We start from the raw sequence: 18,016 nt of genomic DNA on the forward strand, positions 1-18,016 counted from the left end.
ACCGTTATACCCTCGGCCGATGGACCTGTGGCAGGCTCGCCGAGGGTCTTGGATATGAGTACGCGGATTTGTGTCCCGGCTGGCTAGATGTCTGGCCGAGACCCAGGTGACAGGCCGATGGGCTTCACCGGCTAGACTGTCTAAGTCGTTGACTTTGTTGTGGAATACCCTTGACCTTGCTCAATGTGTTGACTTTGTCGCCGTGCAGAATATGCCTCATCAATTTGCCCCCAGCCGTAGTCTATGCCGTGGTATGGGCTTCGATGTATGTGAACGTATATTCTGCGTAAGTATTTTTGCAAAATTTTTGGTATCGGCTTCTTCCAAGCATCGGCGTGGTTCTTGTTAGGCCGTACCATATATCCCCCCTCCACATGGATGCGTAAAGGGTATCCGATGTGGGAAATAATATGACGCTGGCCGAGACCAGGGCTGAGAGTGCCGGTCACTTTTGATTGCCCCCGGCCGGTGCTTCATGGCTTGGTCGATCATGTAGCCGGCGGAGAGCAGGCGCCTAGGATTTTGTTGAGGGAGATGAACAGGCGAAGAGATGTGAATGGGCGTGTTGAATACGCTTGGTAACTGTAGCATTGATTGACATTCAACCGTTGCAACGATCGACATTCCGTGGTTGCATGTCCGACACGTGTCCGCTTGCCGATTGGTTGACGCTTCATGGCCGTGCCTCGATTGGTCCTTCTTCATGGGCTTTTCCCTATAAATAGGGTAGTTACTCCGTGATTTTGGCCATTATTTTCATTTCCTCAAATTTTCAAAATTTTCCCCCAAAATCTTCCTCTTTAAACTTTCAAGGGCTTTCTTTTCTTCCAATCTTCGGTCTTCGATCCGGCGAGTGTATTTCTTCAAGGTAATCAAACAAATTTTCTTTTATTTCGTTTGTAGTTTGTTGTGAACATGTCTTCTCCCGATCTTTCGGACCTAGTAAACCGCGTCGGGGGCCCTAGGTCTCCTTCTCCCGAAGTTGATTCTCAAATTCTTGAGGAATGGGAGGACTCTGATTCCTATGGCGATTTTGGTGATGATTTCGGTGATGAAGAGGAAAGGTCTCGTCCTAACGAAGGGAGGCAGTATGTTATGGATCACGGCGACGCCTGTAAGGTCCGTTCTGACCGTGCTTGGGCTCATAAGCTCGCCTTGATTGTTCAAAGCGAGGAATTTTTCGAGGGCCATTTTTTCTTGGTAGGGGATACAAAATTGTTATCCCCGAGGAGGGTCAGGCCGTCTGTTGCCCTCCACCGGGCCACACCGGCGTGTATATGCGGCATTTGGAGTATGGGCTCCGGTTTCTGTTGAATGAGCACGTTATGGCCATTATTAGAGCCATGAACGTTGCCGTTGCACAACTGCACCCGTTGGCTATGAGGACCATAATCGGCTTTGTCCGGCTCTGTCTCTTCAAGGGAGAGGCTCCAACGGTGAATTTATTCGCACGGCTTCACCATCTCAAACCATTTTCCGGCGCGTCGGATGGTACAGTGTGGAGATGGAGCCGGGTTATGTCCCTGTCAACAAACTTTCTTCTTGCAAGGATCGGCAAGGCCGGTGGGTGTACGTTAAGGTGCCGGATGACTATCCGCTGCCCCGCTCCTTTTTCCAAAGACCGAGTTAACTTGCGGTGTGAGACTCGGGCGTGAGCACGATAGATGGGTTTCCGGAAGAAGCTCAAAATGGATGCTAGCGAGTGTCTATCTCCGGGACGATGAGAAGTCGGCAATGAGGCTCTTTGAGGTGGACAAGAGTGGGGTGCCGAAAAGATGGATTCCTCCGACGAGATCATCCTTCGGATGAGCCGCTCTGCCATGTCGGCCTCATACCGCCCTAGCACGGGGTGAGTGGGGTCGGTGTGAGGCCCATCGCCGCTCTTAATGCTCTTGCTCCTCGAATTCCGGTTTATTTCCTCTACTTAACTCTTTCTTTGTTTCTTTCGCAGACCACTTTGGAAAGGGCTTGTCTGAGGATCTTCTCCAGAGAATGGGGCTGCACAAAGATGGGACCGTTGCCAACTTGCATCCCAAGGCTCAAACCCACGACCGTAGGAGGTCGCCGGATGATCTTATGGAGCGGCCGAGGGGCTTGAGCGTGGAGGAGGCTCGGGCGAAGGTTATCGGCGCGTTGTTCGTCGGACGCGGAAAAATGATGTCTTCGGCGGCGAGGGCGTCGACGTTGGCTCAACTCCCACCCCCTTCTAAAAAGGTGGAGGTTGTTGATATTCCTTCGAGGGGGACTCCGATGCGGAGGAATCTCCCTTATCCGAAAGAGGAAGGAGGCGCCTCTACCGTTGGCAAGGAAGTGCCTCCTCCGCCAAGAAGGCGAAGCACGGTACCTATTCATTCCGTGGCCTAAATTTAGCCGAGTCATTGGGCGCTCCCGATGACAGCTTCCCGACATGTCGATATTCGTTGATACCGACGTCTTTATTAAATTTTTGTAGGCCAGCCCGCAGCCGGCTTCGCTCTCGTTGGGCGGCGGTGGAGGGGACCTCCGCGCGAGTTGGTGATCAAGGCGTCACCGTCAACCCTTCATCCCGAAGGCTTCCTCCTCCCGGCCGCGCAGGTTGGGGTCAAATTGTTACCACCGTCCCTTCATCCCGTAAGGCTTCGTCTCCCACTTATAGAGGAAGGCACGAAGCTAATTAGGGAGCTTGCAAGGAGGAACGTGGTTACCGCTGCTCGTCTCACGGAGCGGGGGAGAAGGCCGTGGCTCGAGCTGTTCATGAGCGTAATGCCGCTAAGCAGGTGGTTGCGTCGGCAAAGCTAGGTCTCCTCAATGAGCGGAAGCTTAGGGGAGATCTTTGAGAAGGCGCTCTTGGGCGAGAGAAAACTCGGGGAGGACGCCGAAAAAGAGGTCCTTGCTGAGAGAGCCAAGGCCGAGGCTGCGGCAGCCGAGGCTGCGAAGCTGCTGGAGAAGTGTAACCACGTTCAAGGGCGTGCCGACCTCTATCTCCAGCAGAGGAACGAATCCGAGGGCCTGTTTAAGGCCCAGGCGGAGGTGGTTCGGGGCAAAGAGGCCATCATCAAGCAGAAAGAGGCTGACATTGAGATGCTCCAAACTGTCATGCTTCCCAATCTGTGCGCTGAATTTCGGGACTTGGCCGAAGGAGCTGCTAAGGAAGTGATCGAGGAGCTTTTCCCTCTTGATGGTTCCTTTCCGTGGGGTAGATATGACAAGCTGCTTGATGACAAGCTCGAGGCTAAGGAGAACGCCATGGTGGAGAAGGCCAAGGAGGCTGTGAAGGCAAAGATTGATAAACAGGCGGCCGCGGAGAAAGCAGCTCTTGCTGAGAGGGCTAAGGTGGCCAAGGAGGAAGCTGAGAAAATGAGGGCGGCTGATGACGCCGAGGCCAAAGCTGAGGCTGCTAGGAAAGCTGCTGGGTTGCCTATTGAAGAAGATGCGGCTATCGCTACTGACGGTAAGCAGCACCAGGCATAGGTTGCTTGATGAGGGCAAGCTTACAGTAGATCTGCTTCAGCTCCTCACATACCATCATGTGCTGCTTGATGAGAACAAGTTTACAGCAGATCTGCTTCAGCTGTTCGGGGGCCGATTATTAAGCCCTTCCTCCCCGCCATCCTTTGGTGCTTCGAATGATAATTGTAGTTTTTTTTTTTTTTTGCTTTTCTCCTTGTATTTTGTATCCTTTGGTAGGTTGTGTTATCTCCATTCTTTTCGCCTGCAAACTGTTATTATAAATAAGAGTTCGTTTCTTTTGCCTTCGGTATGGCCGAGGTCTTTGCCTTATTTCTTTTGAGCGTCTCAACGGTATTCAGTGTTTCCACTTTGCCTCTGGCTTGGCCGAGGTCTTTTCTTGTTTTTGTCCGAGTTGTCCTCTTACGTTATTAATTGAGCGTCTCTTTTTGTTTGAGCCTTGGTTTGGCCGAGGCAGTTTAGAGTGTGTATCTCAACTGTTTTTTTTTAACGCTTTTAAGGCATTTTGATTTGTTTATCAACTGCGCTGGCCGCGACTGTCGCGGTGTCTTCTTTTTGATGGAGACTGCCGCTCTTGTCGGTGCGATGAAGAAGAGTCGGCGTCCGGATAGCGTGTTACGCGGCGTCTACCACTTTAAGTGATCTGCCAAGCGTCTACTATTTGGGGTGATCGCCACAAAGACTACATTTCTTCATGGGGGCCACCGCTCTTGTCTATGACAGTGTGAGCTGGCTTCTGGATAGCGTGTTACGCGGCGTCTACCACTTTAAGTGACTGCCGAAGCGCCTACTATTTGGGGTGACTGCCACAGCGCTACATTTCTTCATAACGACTGCCGCTCTTGTCGAATCGACAGTATGAGACGGCGTCGGCTTTTAACGACGCCGCTCTTGTCGAATCGACAAGATGAGACGATCGGCTTTTTAACGATCGCCGCTCTTGTCGAATCGACAAAGATGAGACGGCGTCGCTTCTTTAACGATCACGCTCTTGTCGAATCGACAGTATGAGACGGCGTCGGCTTTTAACGATCGCCGCTCTTGTCGAATCGACAGTATGAGACGGCGTCGGCTTCTTTTTAACGATGCCGCTCTTGTCGAATCGACAGTATGAGACAGCGTCGGCTTCTTTAACGACTGCCGCTCTTGTCGAATCGACAGTATGAGACGGCGTCGGCTTCTTTCTTAATTTGCCGCTCTTGTCGAATCGACAGTATGAGACGGCGTCGGCTTTTTAACGTGCCGCTCTTGTCGAATCGACAGTATGAGACAGCGTCGGCTTCTTTAACGACTGCCGCTCTTGTCGAATCGACAGTATGAGACGGCGTCGGCTTCTTTACTCGTACCGATGATTTGTGGGGAAAATGGACATCTTCATGGGGGACTTGGTCGATTTTACATTCGATATTAACATGCGTCGGGATGCCCACAGCTGTTTTGGGCACCTCCGGCGCTATACAAGGTCTGTCGGTTTCTAATGCCTTATCTATTGGCGCTGTTGTTCCCCTGTCGGCCGTCGGTTGCATCCATAAGGTCGCCCTTCGGTTGTGAGGATGAGCTTTTCCCCTTCTCTCGATCGCTTCGCCACTTTGAGGGATTGCATGTTGCATCCCCGCGAGATATCCGGATGTTGACCACCTCGTCCTTCTCGTCTTTGGAGACGAGCTTATGCGCTTCCCCCGGTCCGAGACATACATTAGTGTCAGGGCTCGGATGGACATCTTTGCGTCGGCATCGCTCGAGTAACTCGGCCTATTAGGACGTTGTAGGCGGATGAGCCGTTGATGACGACGAACTCGGCTAGGACATTCTTGGCCGCATTCCCTTCGCCGAACATCACCGGTAGTTTGATTGAACCCAGGGGTACCAGGCCGGCCGGAGAAGTTGTATAGTGGATGGGCGCAGGGCTCAAGTCCTTGATTCTCGGGCCGAGGCTGCGGAAGCACTCCCGAACATGATGTTCGTGTAGGCGCCTGTGTCTATCAGACATCTCTTCACTAGGTGGTCGGATATTTCCAAGTTGACTACGAGTGGGTCGCTGTGAGGGGCGATGACTCCCTCGTAGTCCTTCCCTCCAATAGTCATATTGGGAACGCTGGAGGCGGCGGTCGCTGCGTTGGGCACAAAGTTGATAGCTTTGATACAGCTCGTTCAGTGCCGTTTGTGCCCATGAGCGGACCCACCGTTCTCGTTACCTCCGATTACTACATTGATAACTCCTATCCGTTGAAAAACGGATGTCTTATCTGGCCGTGCGCGTCGGTCTTTGGCCTTTGGCCACATACTTGTCGAGGCTCCCCTTCCGGATTAGCTCTTCAATGGCATTCTTGAGATGCGGCGAGTTGTCGAGTGAGGTGGCGGCGCAACCGTGGTACTCGCAGATCTTGGTTTGAGTCACCGTCTCCTTTTGGCTTGGGAGGCCGTTCCCACTTCGGCCCTCGTTTACGCTCGGGCGAAGACCTTGGCGGCCGATGCGACCAGGAGGGGTTTTGTCATGGTAATGCCTTTGGTAAAACATTCCCGAACTCCCACCGGCGCCCGTCGGGCCCTGTTTCTTGGCGGATCTATCGAGGACCGTGACTGTTATTGTCACGGCGTTTATCATCGGATCGTGACTGTTATTGTCACGGCGCCTCTCATCCAGGACTATCATCCGGCGGCTTTTCCTCTCTCGAGGGCTCGGCCTCGCTGGGGCCTACCAGTCTTGTGGTAATCTTCCACCTTGATGGCCTGGTCGGCCATCTTCCTCGCAGCGTCTAGGCCCAGGCCCCCGTGCTTGATGAGCTCGTCTTTTAAGTTTCCCTTTGGGAGGCCCTTCATCGGTCGAAGCCGCCGATTCGGGATTGATTTCCCGAATCTCTTTGGACCTTGCCGTCGAACCTCTTCATATAGCTTCGTAGAGATTCGTCCTCCTCCTGTTTGATAGTTAGGAGGTCCGACGTCTCCACGACCGTCCTTTTGTTGCAAGAGTATTGGGCTAAGAAGGCGTCCTTTAGGTCGGCGAAACAAGATATCCGAACCGTCGGGAAGCCCCTTGTACCGGTTTTGAGCCATCCCATGCGAGTCGTTGGGAAAACTCGGCACCAGACCTCATCAGGCTGCTCCCATACCGACATGTAAGACTCGAAAGCCTCGGCGTGGTCGGTCGGGTCGCTGTCTCCTTTATATGTGAACGCCGGCAACTTCAGCTTGGTTGGCACGGCGGTGTCTAGGACATAATCACTGAGGGGCTGTTTGACCACGTGTCGGATGACACGCGGCGACCGACTCCTCGCGTTCCTAGTCCGGCTTCTCTCCTCGTAGCGGGAAGGACTTCTTCTCCGGCTCGGGCTTCTTCTCCGGCTCTCCTGAGTCGGACTTCGCTGGTTCCCCCGGGGTGTGCCTCGTCGGTGCTGCGGCGGCGATGTCCTCTCCCGAGTACGAGAAGGACTTACGTTTACCACGACCACTTTGGGCTCCTCCGGCGTCTTGGTAGGGTCTGCTTCTCCCAGTGCTTCGTTCAGGTTTCTTGGAGTCACGTTCTGGGCCCTGGTCTCCTGGACGGCTTCCGCCACTCGTGTCGGCGTGCCTATGTGAGCTGGTGTACTCCCAATCAGGTCCAGGAGTGTCTTCAGTTTTGCTATGTCAACCACCTGTCCCATGATGGTGACCTGGTTGGCGGGCGGCGGCGTGTCCGATGTTATCGGCATTCCGAATTCCGGTTGGACTACTCCGCCGGTGGAGGGTTGCACTACTCCAGAATGGTGAAATGTATCATCTTGGTGTAGCTCGGTTTCGTCGGTCACGACTACTTGTTGTTTCGACATCTTAGCTTTTTGGGTGGGTTTTTTGTGTTTTTGTTTTTGTTGTTTGGGAATGAATGTGACTAGCTTCTAGTTTGCCTTCCCCACAGACGGCGCCAATTGTTCCGGGTTTAATTCCAGAGCAGGTGTTTGTTACCACTCGTAGCTAACAGAATGATGTCCTTGCTTGAATCCTCCTCGGTCTCCTGAAACGATGAACAAACTGAGGGCTCGGCTTTGGCCGAGCGTACTCACTCCGACGCTCAAGTCAGTGAACTTAGAGAGAGGTTGTTGTAACCTGGCTAAGAGTGTATTGTAGAGAAATAAGGAAGATATTACCAGATGAATAGTGGTTATTAGGTCAATTTGTGGATCCTTTCCTCAATGAAGATTGAGGAGTATTTATAGGCATTCACCTTTTGTCACGTAGTGGCCAAGTGGCTATCAGGTGAAAAGACTGTTATACCCTCGGCCGATGGACTGTGGCGAGGCTCGCCGAGGGTCTTGGATATGAGTACGCGGATTTGTGTCCCGGTGGCTAGATGTCCGGCCGAGACCCAGGTGACAGCCGATGGGCTTCACCGGCTAGACTGTCTAAGTCGTTGACTTTGCTGTGAATACCCTTGACCTTGCTCAATGTGTTGACTTGGTCAGCGGTGCAGAATATGCCCCATCAGTAATAAATATCTGCTCTGGAATTACACCCGGAACAATAACAACTAAATTGTTAGGACTTTCAAAATTATTAATTAGATGAGATAATCTTTGTGTTACTAACTCAATTAGAAATACTTGGTAAATTTCATGTGAAATCTAAAACATTACTCCGTATCAAATATGTGAATATAGACCTTAATTTTTTCTATGAAGTGATTGATAAACATTGTTTTCGTGAAATCAATAAAGTTGTTGACTTTTTAGCCTCAATTGGACATTCTTGTCCAATCATACTAGCATAGTTTGAAAGTCGGTGACTTCATACCTGAAAGGATGAAATAGGTTGGTATTATTCGAGATTACATAATAAAAAGAAAATTATACTCTGCTGTCAAAATTTCAACAAATCTTACATGGACAAAGGGATAACTTTGGATAGTACGAAAGCAGAGAAGTCAATACCACATTAGGGATGGTAATGGAATTCAGATTCTACCTAGATTCTTGGAATTAGAACCTACGGACCGGATATGGATCGTAATATCTTAGATTCAGTGGATAAGGATATGGATATGGATCGTATGGTCGAGATCCAGATCCTACTCGTAGATCCATTTTTATTTCATTTTCTTAAACAATAAGTTAAGTTAAACAAATAATAAAACTATATGCTTTTTTTTTTGTGATATTTTTTCATAAATCAAATCATGATTTTTTCTAATTAACATTTTTCAGTTAAAAGAAATATTTTTTTAGTGTTATTGTAATTTCATAAGACTTTATTTCTATGTTTTTAAAATTTTAGCTTCATTATTTGTATCTAATAGAGAAAAATATTAGGTTAAATCGCAATAAAATCCAAAAATTAATATTTTCATATTTTAAAAGGGAGTTTTTTTTTTTTTACCATCAAAAGGATATGGATAGATCCTGATCCAGTCCAGATCCTGCGGATCGGATATGGATATGAAATTTCAGATCCTGTAAATATGGACCGGATCTGGATCTTATAGGATCCTATCCAAATCCTATCCATTGCCATCCTTATCCCACATAATGGAGGAAGTAAATTCATGTGGTAATTTTTACTTTCCATGATTTGGGCATCCAAACAACATCATGGTTTTATACTTCCTTGCAAGTTTAAAATCCCATGATTTTAATGGGCATCCAAACAAACCTTAAATTATTATAGAAAATTCACGCGGTAGTTTTGAGATTTGACATTTTGCACGAAATACTCAATTTTTGACATGAAAAACTCAAAGGGGCCATAACTAGAGTAGGCAATGGGCCATGCTGGGCCGGCCCGCGTGCCGGCCCATCGTGCCTTCCCCCAAAATTGGCCCGGCCCAGACACGGATATTGGGCTCCTCGGGCCGTGCCGTGCCAGGCCCACTAATCCAAACCTACGCCGCGGCCCGCTCAAGGCACGACCATTTTCGTGCTCGGGCCGTGCCTGGCCCATGGCCTTTTCGTGCCATGTCCGTGGGCCGGCCCATGTGCTTTAATATTTTTTTTATTTAAAAAAAACGTTATATAATTGATATATTTTTAGTACTTTTTGTTTAATAAATAATGATTAATGGTTTTGTTCCGGGTGTAATTCCAGAGCAAGTTTGTTTACCACCCGCGCTTGTAAGATGACGTCTTTGGTTGAATCTTCCTCGCCTTGATTGTTCTCCTCGGCCTCTCCTGCAACAATGAGCGAACTGAGGGCTTGGCTTTGTGCCAAGCGTACTCACTCCGACGCTCAAGTCAGTAAACTCGAATGGACTAAGTTGTATGTTACTTGGCTAAGTATGTGTTGTAGAGAGATAAGGAAGATGTTACCAGATGAATAGTGATTCTTAGGCTAAATTGTGAATCCTCTACTCAATGAGAGTAGAGGAGTATTTATAGACTTTCACCTTTTGTCACGTAGTGGCCAAGTGGTCAAGTGGCTAGCAGGTGGAAAGACTGATCTACCCCTCCGCCGAGGGACCTATGGCAGGCCGGCGGGCCCTGTTGACTCACCGCCGAGGGGTCTTGGATATGAGTACGCTGATGTGTGCCCCGGCTGGCTAGTTGTCTCAGCCGGGACCTAGACAGGCTGCGTCGGTTAGGCTGTCTAGGTCGTTGACTTGTTGTGGATATCCTTGACCTTGCTCAATGTGTTGACTCGGTCAGCGGGTGCAGAATATGCCTCATCAATTTGCCCCCAGCGTAGCCTATGCCGTGGTATGGGCTCCGATGTATGTTGAGCGTATATTCTGCGTAAGAAAAGAATTTAAATCCCCGGCTTCTTCTCCCTCGGCTTACTTTCGTACAGGCCGTACCATATCCCCCCTCCACATGGATGTGTAATGGACATCAAATGTGGAAGAGAAGATGGCGGTGGCCGGTGGACCCGAGGTTGAGAGTGCCGGTGTGCTTTGATTGCCCCCGGTCGCCAAGCTCGGTTGATCATGTGGCCGGCGGAGAACAGATACTTAGGAATTTGCTGAGGGAGATGAATAGGCAGAGATACGAAGGGGCGTGTTGAAGAAGCTTGGTTACTGTTGCATTGATTGACGTTCAACTATTGCAACGATTGACATTCCGTGGTCGCATGTCTGACACGTGTATGTTCGCTAATTGGCTGACGTTTCATGGGCTGTGCCCTGATTGGTCTTTCTTCATGGGCTTTTTCCTATAAATAGGGTAGTTAGCCTCTGAAATTGGCCCTCAATTTCATTTTCTCTAAAATTTCCTTCTTGCTTAAACTCTCATCGATTTTAACTTCTCTCTAGCCTTCAAACTTCTACTCGGCGTAACCCTTTTTCCAAGGTAAACAATCAAATTCTTGATCTTTTCTTTGTTAAATAATTGTTGCCGCCATGTCTTCGCCGACGCCTTCGGGCCTAGTAATCGTGCGTCGGGGGGTTCCCCGTCGCGTCTTAATGAAGAGGAGATACTAGAGGCTATCCCGATAAGGTCTAGGGGTCCTAGGCCTCTTTCTCCTGAAGTTAATCCAGAAGTTTTGGAGGGTTGGGAGGATGAGGAAGATGATGATGCCGAAGGGGCTCATCCTAATGAGGGGAGGCCGTATATCGAGGATCACGGCGATGCCTGTAAGGCCTGCCCTGACCGCGCTTGGACCCATAAATTTGCCAGCTGTTCTGGTCCCGACGCTTTCGCGCGTCACTTCTACTTTGGCCGGGGGTATAGTATCGTCATTCCCGGGGTTGACCAGGCTGTCTGTTGCCCTCCCAAGGGCTACATCGGCGTGTACATCAGACACCTGGAGTATGGGCTCCGGTTTCCTCTGAATGAATACGTTATGGCCATTATTAGAGCCATGAACGTTGCCGTGGCCCAACCGCACCCGTTGGTCGTTAGGACCATAGTCGGCTTTGTCCGGCTCTGTCTCTTTAGGGGGGAGGTTCCGACGGTCAATTTATTTCGTCGGCTTCATCACCTTCGACCGTCGTTTCCTGGTCGCGTCGGATGGTACAGCGTGCAGACGGAGCCGGGTTACGTCTCCATTGAAAAGCTTTTTTCCTGTAAGGGCTGGAAGGATCGGTGGGTGTTTGTTGAGGTTCCGGAGGAATATCCCTTGCCCCGGTCCTTCCAGCACCAAGTCAATTTGCGGTGTGAGACTAAGGCGGAGCATGACAGATGGGTCACCCCAAATAAGCTTAAGATGGATGCCAGCAAGGTCCCTCTTAACGCCGATGAGGAGCGGGCGATGAAGCTGTTTGAGGTGGGAGATGATGGGTTGCCAAAGGGATGGATTCCTCCGACGCAGATCATTCTCCAGGATGCGCCGCTCTGCCACGTCGGCCTCATACCGGCCCTAGCACAAGGTGAGTGGGGTCGGTGTGAGGCCCCTTTCTGTCATTTTTAAATGTTCATGTTTCTTGAACTTTGATTTCATTCCTTCCACTTTAATCGTTGCTTTGCTTCTTTTGCAGACCATTTTGGCCCGGACCTGTCGGAGGATATCCTTAGGAGAATGGGGCTTGCTGCAGACAAGTCAGTTGTTGATAAGCACCCTAAGGCTCTGGCTCGTGACCGCAGAACGCCGCCGAATGATCTCATGGATCAGCAGCTGAAAGGCTTAAATGCGGAGGCGGCCCAGGCGACGGTTATTGGTAATATGCCGCGCCGAACGCGGAAAACAAAGAAATCGGTGGTGACGGCGTCGACATCAGTCCCGCCTCTTATTCCTTCGATCAAAAAAGGGACAGTGGAAGTCGTTGATGTTATTGCTGGGGAGGACTCCGATGCAGAGGGATCTCCTCATGTTCGTAAGAGGAAAGAGCCTACCCCTGCCACTGACGCCTCTGCTGCTACTGCCGCTACCGCCGAGGCCGGCAAGGATAAAGGGCATCCGACCAAGAAGGCCAAGCCCTCTGGTACTGATCTAACCTGTGGCTCAGATTTAGCCGGCTCATTAGGCGTTCCTGATGACGGGCTCTCTGGTATGTCTATGTATGTTGACACAGATGCCTTGATTGGATTTTTTGTAGATCAACCGCCGCCGTCTACGGGTCACACTGTCGAGCGGCATGCCGAGAAGAAAACTGCGCAGGCAAGTGGCCAAGACACCGCCGTTGTCACATCCTTCCCGAAGTCCACCCCACTCCAGGTTAGGTCGGAGGGCCTAAGCTTGGTTAAGTTGCTGTCAAAGTGGGCCGAGGTGGCCGGCAACCTCGTTGTGGAGCAGGCTCAGGCCATGGCTGAGGCTGCGCCTTAGCTTGAGTAGCTCCAGTCTGAGCTTGCTGCTGCGAAGGAGGAAGCTTGTAGGGCCAAGGTTGAGGCCGAAAAGGCGGTCCTCGCTGAACGAAAGTTTCGGGAGGACGCCGAAAAGGCACTAGTTGTTGAAAAGGCCAAGGTCGAGGCTGCGGATGGCAATGCCGCTAGGCTGCTGGAGGAGCGTGACCACTTTCAGAGGCTCGCCGACCTCAATGCTAAGAGCTACCAAGAGCTGAGGTCCGGGTATAAGGCCCAGGGGAAGGTGATCCGGAACAAGGACGCTGTTATTGCCCAGAGGGAGAAGGACATTGAGATGCTCCAAACCGTTGTCCTTCCTAACATGTGCACCCAATACCGGGACCTGGCCGAAGAAGCCGCCAGGGAAACAATTGGGGAGCTCTTTCCTCTTGATGGCTCCTTTCCGTGGGGGAAATATGACGAGCTGTTCGATGACAAGCTCGAGGCCAAGGAGAAGGCTGCGGAGGAGAAGGCCAAGGAGGAAGCAAGGGTGAAGAAGGAGGAAGATGAGGCCGCAGGGAAGGCGATACTTGCTGAGGATGCTAACGCGGCCAAGGAAGCTGAGGCTGAGGCCGAGGTTGTCAAGAAGGCTGAGACCGAGGTCGGGGCTACCAAGGAAGCTCCTGGTTCGTCCACCAAGGGCGATGCTGCTAACCCCACCGATGGCGGGCAGCCACAGGCATAGGGAGACGGGCGGTCGTCACCAGGCTCACCGGCATCTCGGATAGCTTTAGCTGTTCGGGGCCAATTATTAGGCCTTTTCTCCCTGCCATCTTTTGGCGCTTCAAATTATAAGTCTGTAACCTTTTGCTTTCTTTTTCCTTGTATTTCGTAACACTTTGGTAGGTAGAGTTTTGGCTTATCCCTATGGGGACGGCCGTCGTCTGTATTCTCCTTGCAATTATTTCCAATGAAGTTTGCTTTTTGGCCTTCGGCCTTGGCCGGGGTTTTTATCACCACTCTTCACTTATCTTCTTGCGTTATTTAATTGAGCGCTTCTTTTTACCTTCGGCCGGGCCGAGGTAGTTTAGAATGCGTATCTCAACTGTGTTTAACGTCTTAAGCTCGGTCTTAATTTGCCGAGGGCAAGTCGCGTTTTACTCGTCTCTTCCCGGTCTTAATTTGCCGGGGGCAACGGAGTTTACGTTTTGACTGCTGTTGCACACATGTTAGCACATTGGCTCGTTCCCCCGTCACTCTCGGTCTTAATTAGCCGAGGTGATCAAGGTTTTGGCTCTATCCATTTTGTGTACATATGTGGAGATGTGGGCTCGTTTCCCGTTGCTCCGGCTTTAGCCGGGTAATCGAGGTTTTGGCCTATCTCGCTTCTTGGTGTGGCCGCCGTGGCGTCTACCACTTGGAGTGACCGCCGCGGCGTCTACCTCTTAGGTGACCGTCGTAGCGTCTACTTCTTGGGGTGACCGCGACGGCGCCGCTTCTTGATAATGATCGCCGTGGCGTCTACCACTTGGAGTGACCGGCTGCGGCGTCTACCTCTTAGGGTGATCGCCGTAGCGTCTACTTCTTGGGGTGATCGCGAGGCGCCGCTTCTTGATAGTGACTATGGGGGGAAATGAACACTTTGATGGAAAACTTGGGACCATTCTTCATTAGAAATAACATGCGTCGGGGTGCCCACAGTTGTTTTGGGCACCTCCGCCGCTATACAAAATTTTTCCGAGATTGCCCGTCCCAATGGTGTATTAAAGGCGCACCCTCCATGTCTGTCAGCCGGTGTGTCTTGAGAGAGCGTCGGACCTGGGAGTGTACTGTATCTGGAAGGACTTTAATTTGGCGGTGTCGGCTTTTATCCTTTCCAGGTATCTTCCCATCCCATCGTCTCGAGCCTCATACTCTCCCCTGACTCGGTTGGCCACCAATAGTGAGCATGTTTTTACCACGACGTGCTCCGCCCCGGCAACCCTAGCTGACTCGACTCCCTTTATCACCGCCTCGTAATCGGACCCGTTGTTTGAGGCCGGGGAGATAAGTTTCAAGGCGTGCTTAGACACGTTCCCGCTTGGGCCGGGATGTGGTTCTTCTTGGTCGGTCGGGATTCCTCCAACCATGCCGACGTTGGTATTCATCGGGTCTTCCTCCTGCTGCAAGGATGGGCTCTTCCCCTTCTCTGACTGTTTTGCCACTTTGAGGGATTGCATGTTGCACCCTCTGGCGGATATCTGGGTGTTGACCACCTCGTCCTTCTCGTTCTAGGAGACGAGCTTATGCGCTTCCCCCCGGTCCGAGACATACATCAGTGTCAGGGCCCGGATGGACATTACTGCGTCTGCCTCGCTCAGAGTGACTCGGCCTATGAGGACGTTGTAGGCGGATGAGCCGTCAATGACCACGAACTCCAATAGGACATTCTTGGCCGCATTCCCCTCGCCGAACATGACCGGCAACCTGATCGATCACAGGGGTACCAGGCCGGCCCCGGAGAAACTATACAGCGGATTGGTGCAGGGGCTCAAGTCTTCAGTCTTCAGGCCGAGTCCTAGGAAGCATTCCCTGAACATAATGTTCGTGTAGGCGCCTGTGTCAATTAGGCACCTCTTGATCAGGTGATTGGATATGTCCAAGTGGACTACTAGTGGGTCGCTGTGCGGGGCGATGACTCCCCCGTAGTCCTTCTTCCCAATGGTTATATCGGGGATGTTGGAAGCGGTGGCCGCTGTCTTGGGCACAAAGTTGATGGCCTGATACAACTCGTTTAAGTGCCGTTTGTGCCCATGAGCGGACCCACCGTTCTCGTTGCCCCCGATGACAACATGGATTACACCTATCCGTTCAAAGACGGATTTCTTATTCGAGCCGCTGGCATCAGTCTTTTGATCTTTGGCGACATACTTGCCGAGGCTCCCCTTCCGGATAAGCTCTTCAATGGCATTCTTGGATGCCGGGCAGCAATGCATCGATATGGTGACCGGTGTGGCCGTGGTATTCACAGTACTGACTCGTGTCGCCGTCTCCCTTTGGTTTGGGGGGCCTTTCCCACTTCTGGCCCTCGCTCTTGCTCAGGGCGAAGACCTCGGCGGTGGGCACGACTAGGGGGGTGTGATCGTTGTACTGCTTCGGGTAGTATGTTCCCGACCTCCCCCCGGCGCCCGCCGAGTTCTGCTTCCTGGCAGATCTGTCAGACCGTGACCTATTATTATCACGGCGTCCTTCATCGGGGTTGTCCTCCGGGCGACTCTTTCTTTCTGAGTGTCCGGCCTCGCTGGGGCCAACCCAGGTTTTGTGGTAGTCCTCTACTTTTATGGCCTGATCGGCCATCTTCCTGGCGGACTCCAGGTTCAGGCCGCCGCACTTGATGAGCTCATTTTTTAGGTCCCCTCTTGGGAGGCCTTTCATCAGCGCGAAGGCCGCCAGCTCGCTGTTCAGCTCACGGATCTGCTGAACCTTGGCGTCGAACCTCTTCACGTAACTCCGGAGAGATTCGCCTCCCTCCCGTTTGATAGTCAGGAGGTCCGATGTCTCGACGGCTCTCCTCTTGTTGCAAGAGTACTGGGCCAGGAAAGTGTCCTTTAGGTCGGCGTAACAGTATACCGACCCGTCGGGTAGCCCCTTGTACCAACTTTGCGCCATCCCATGCAGTGTTGTTGGGAAGACTCGGCACCAAACCTCGTCGGGTTGCTCCCATACCGACATGTGAGACTCGTAAGCCTCAACGTGGTCGGTTGGGTCGCCTTCCCCTTTGTATGCTATGGGTGGCAACTTCAGCTTAGTCGGCACCGGGGTATCCAGGACGTAGGCGCTGAGAGGCTGTCTGACCGCGTGTCGAACGACACGCGGCGATCGACTCCTCGCACCCCTAGTCCGGCTCCTCTCCCCGTGGCGGGAGGGGCTTTTTCTCCGACTCTGGTGAGTCGGACTCCTTCCCCGACTCCGGTGAGTCGGGCTTCTCCCCGACTCTGGTAAGTCGGGCTTCTTCTCCGACTTAGATAAGTCGGACTTCTTTCACTCCTCTGGGGAATGCCTCGTCGGCGCTGCGGCGACGCCGTCCTCCCGTGAGTGCGGGAAGGGCTTAGGTCCGCCACTAGCGCTCCGGCCTCCCGGCGTCTTGACGGGGCCGCTTCTTCCAATGCTTCGTTCAAGTCTCTTGGAGTCACATTATGTGCCCTGGTCTCTGGGACGGGTTCCGCCGCTCTTGTCGGTGTGACGGTGTGAGCGGCGCACTACTTATTAGTTCCAGAAGCAGCCTCAGTTTTGCTGCTTCGACCACATGTCCCATGATGGTGATCTGGTCGGCGGGTAGCGGCGTATCTGGCATTATTGGCATCCCGTATTCCGGCTGAATTACTAGGCGGTGGAGGGTCGCGCAACACGTAATTGTGGACGGTATCATCTTGGTAGAGTTCGGTTTCGTCAGTTACGAATACCTCTTGTTGTTTCGACATCTTCTTAGCTTTTTGGGTGGTTTTTTTGTTTGGGAATGAATGTGACTAGCTTCTAGTATCTATTCCCCACAGACGGCGCCAATTGTTCCGGGTGTAATTCCAGAGCAAGTTTGTTTACCACCCGCGCTTGTAAGATGACGTCTTTGGTTGAATCTTCCTCGCCTTGATTGTTCTCCTCGGCCTCTCCTGCAACAATGAGCGAACTGAGGGCTTGGCTTTGTGTCAAGCGTACTCACTCCGACGCTCAAGTCAGTAAACTCGAATGGACTAAGTTGTATGTTACTTGGCTAAGTATGTGTTGTAGAGAGATAAGGAAGATGTTACCAGATGAATAGTGATTCTTAGGCTAAATTGTGAATCCTCTACTCAATGAGAGTAGAGGAGTATTTATAGACTTTCACCTTTTGTCACGTAGTGGCCAAGTGGCCAAGTGGCTAGCAGGTGGAAAGACTGATCTACCCCTCCGCCGAGGGACCTATGGCAGGCCGGCGGGCCCTGTTGACTCACCGCCGAGGGGTCTTGGATATGAGTACGCTGATGTGTGCCCCGGCTGGCTAGTTGTCTCAGCCGGGACCTAGACAGGCTGCGTCGGTTAGGCTGTCTAGGTCGTTGACTTGTTGTGGATATCCTTGACCTTGCTCAATGTGTTGACTCGGTCAGCGGGTGCAGAATATGCCCCATCAGGTTTAAATATATATTTTATTAAATATTAATGTACTTTTTGTTTAATAAATGATAATTAATGGTTTAAATATATATATTTTATTAAATATTAATGTACTTTTTGTTTAATAAATAATGTTAAACGGGTCATTCTTCGTGCCGGGCCGTGCCAAGCCCGTCGTGCCTTGTCCGTGCCGGGCTCCATCGTGCCTGGGCCGTGCCGTGCCTAGGCACGGATTTTTGAAGAAAATTGCGCCGGAGCCCGTCTCAAGCCCAGTCGTGTCGTGCCCGTGCTTCCTCGATTTTTTCACCGGGCCGTGCCGTGCCGTG

Source organism: Silene latifolia, chromosome 6, assembly GCF_048544455.1.
Source record: "Silene latifolia isolate original U9 population chromosome 6, ASM4854445v1, whole genome shotgun sequence".
Classification (NCBI taxonomy): Eukaryota; Viridiplantae; Streptophyta; class Magnoliopsida; order Caryophyllales; family Caryophyllaceae; genus Silene; species Silene latifolia.